Genomic DNA, 2,591 nt, shown 5'->3' on the forward strand with positions numbered 1-2,591 from the left:
TTACAAAGCATTATTATCAGTGGAAATAGCTAACTGATGCACTATTCCTATTTAGTATGTCATGGAATCCTAGCACTCAATGGAATCCTCTTTGGGAAATGCTGAATCACTGTCAGTAAAAGGCTAAGCCAGAGTCATATTCAAGTCTTCTAATTCCAAAGCCTGCTTGCCCCACTGCATCAAGCTGAGGGAGATTAGCATCAATGTTCTCCAGGGTTGGAAGGCTGCCCTGAGATAAGCGTTTTAGGGATTTCTCACTGCTAGAAGAAATACAGGAGGTGAGGCAGGTGGGGCTCATAGAGTGTCCAGGATGGCACTTTGAGACAGGGTGGAAGCCCTCAGGTAGGGGTACCAGAAGCAAGAAACCCACATATGGGGCTGTAGCCCGCCCCCCCCCCGCCCAAGGCCAAGTCCTTGAAAGCACTGGATTGCAGAGGTTATAATCTCAGATTTTGTTAGGACTGCTTTCAAGTTCTTTCCTTTCTTAAATCTGCAGAAGCACATTATTTCCAAGGTCCTTGTCAGAAACCTAAATTCGTACCAATTTGCTGAGTTGGTACAAAGTGTAGAATTGATGGTACAGAAAGACATTAAACAACCTACAACCCTTTAGACCATGTCAACAGATCATCCATAGCCTCAACTGCAGAAACATTTCATTAAATCCTTGCAGTTTCTCCCCAAAGAGTAAGAATGCCCTTCTATCATTTAAAAACAGATGGAGGCCTGGCGTGATTTTCACTATAGCTAGGGTAGTGTATTCACCTGAGCTAAGCTCTAGAGAAGGTCAGTTAATCTTTATCCAAGAAATATATCTTGAGCACCCTCGGGTGGGGGCTGCAGTACTCCACTGGATCTGACCCAGCCTAGGGCAGAGAGAGATGGGTCAATGACAGTTATAATGCAGTTTGCTGAGTGTGTTGGTGAGATGTGAGGATTCTTTATACGCAGACGAGTAACTATTAGGGGCTGTCAATACAGAGGTCATTCCGAAGCCCCCTGCACTTTGCCAAATAGAGGTTATAGAACTACCTCCACCATTAAGCAAGTACAATGTGCATAGAATGGGTGTGATTCTTTTCTATAGGGTGAAGCTTACCCAGGGACTATGATGGACTGATGGAGTGAATGAGTTCCAAAATGCCATCCTAAGGTGAATAGGGGCATCACCTAGGAGGTAGCCCTGGAATGTGATTGGCAATGAAGAAATGCTAAATTGATAAATCTGATCCCTTGTCCTAAGCCCTGTTTGGGAAAACAATGAAGTAAAAAGGTTGGTCAGCCATGGAGACTCCTGGAAAAATGACACTTGATGCCAGCTGAGGCTGGTGGTGCCCACTAAGCAAATCCAGGGGAGAGGTCTTGGCCCAGGGTCCTTGAGCTTGCAGATTTCCTCTGTCCAAAAGCCAAGAGAAGAGCTCTTGGGTTCTGGTGAGGCAAATGAGGTGCTCGGCACAAATTAAAGGAGGTGCTCACTGTCAGGGTCATGGAAATGCAGGGTAGGTACTTGACAGTTGAGTGAGCCCTGCATGCCTTCCTTGCTTCCTTTGAGTCCCAGCCCTGGCAGAGAGGCTAAGGCCCCAGCTCCAGACTTGGGAGGTGTGTTTTGAATGTCTGCTCAGTCATTTATCAGCTCTGTGATCTTGAGCCAGTTCTTAACTCTTTAAACTCCCATTTCCCCATCTGGAAATTAAGGATTCAGTTTCAGTCTCAGAGAGGGATAAACAAGAATGTTGCCTTATGAGTAATAAGCATAGAGCCTTCAGTAAATGGTTATGACTAGCTAGGCAAGGAGTCCTCTCTGCTGAGAGAGTCCTCCTTCAGGCGTATCTGAGAGATGTTTCTTAAGGTCACTGTATACTTACCTGGCAGGGGAGATACTATGATCACAAAGGTGGTTTTCCCAGGGTAAGGCTTATCCATTGCACTTTGGATTTGCTTACCCCTCTGACTTCCCCAAATGTGGGAAATCTGACTACATAACTCATGGTATTGGGAGACTGTATTCGCACTTTCCCCTATCAAAAAAAGGGTCACTATAGTGGATGATGTGATGTGTCACACGTGTTCCCCTTCAGGACCACAGACTGACTTCAATAACTGCTGAGAGAACTGCCAGCAGGAATACCTCAACTGTCCACCCTTCAGGAATTACCTCAGCTACAGAGAGCTGCCTTTTCCCTGGGTGACTCCCTTCCCAGGGCAGCCTTCATCCAGTGGCTCATAATCTGAGGGTACACAGGCCAAGGGTCCTTATCCCAACTTGGGATAATTCTGCAAGGTCATTTCAGTTCCAAACACCGCATGGGATTGGCTGAGGCCTCTCAGTGTGGGCATGGCAGCCAGAGTTCTCTCTGCCCAGTCCAGCTTCCCTCACTCTCCCTCTGGCATTTACTCCAAGAGCTCTCCTTCATAAACTCCTTGCCCTTCACATGCCAACTCCTCTCGAGGTCTGCTTCCCAGATAGCTCGATCTGCAGTAATCATCTCACTCCCTCTTTCTGTTTCTCTGCTCACCATATTAATCAGCATTCTTTTTGTTGTAAACTTAGGCAAAAAGAACAATGTGCTGGATTGCAGAATCCCGGGAAA

At 46.5% G+C, this 2,591-nt stretch overlaps 1 non-coding gene across 1 annotated transcript; it reads left to right on the plus strand.

The window, feature by feature from the left end:
• The first annotated feature begins 1,857 nt into the window (after positions 1-1,857).
• LOC129065288 (U1 spliceosomal RNA) lies at positions 1,858-2,021 on the plus strand. The gene has a single exon (XR_008528560.1). It is a non-coding gene; the product is annotated as a U1 spliceosomal RNA (small nuclear RNA).
• Positions 2,022-2,591: the final 570 nt, after the last annotated feature.

The sequence above is a fragment of the Pteronotus mesoamericanus genome, unplaced genomic scaffold, assembly GCF_021234165.1.
Source record: "Pteronotus mesoamericanus isolate MK-2021 breed Mesoamerican mustached bat unplaced genomic scaffold, CSHL_Meso_final contig_173, whole genome shotgun sequence".
NCBI lineage: Eukaryota > Metazoa > Chordata > Mammalia > Chiroptera > Mormoopidae > Pteronotus > Pteronotus mesoamericanus.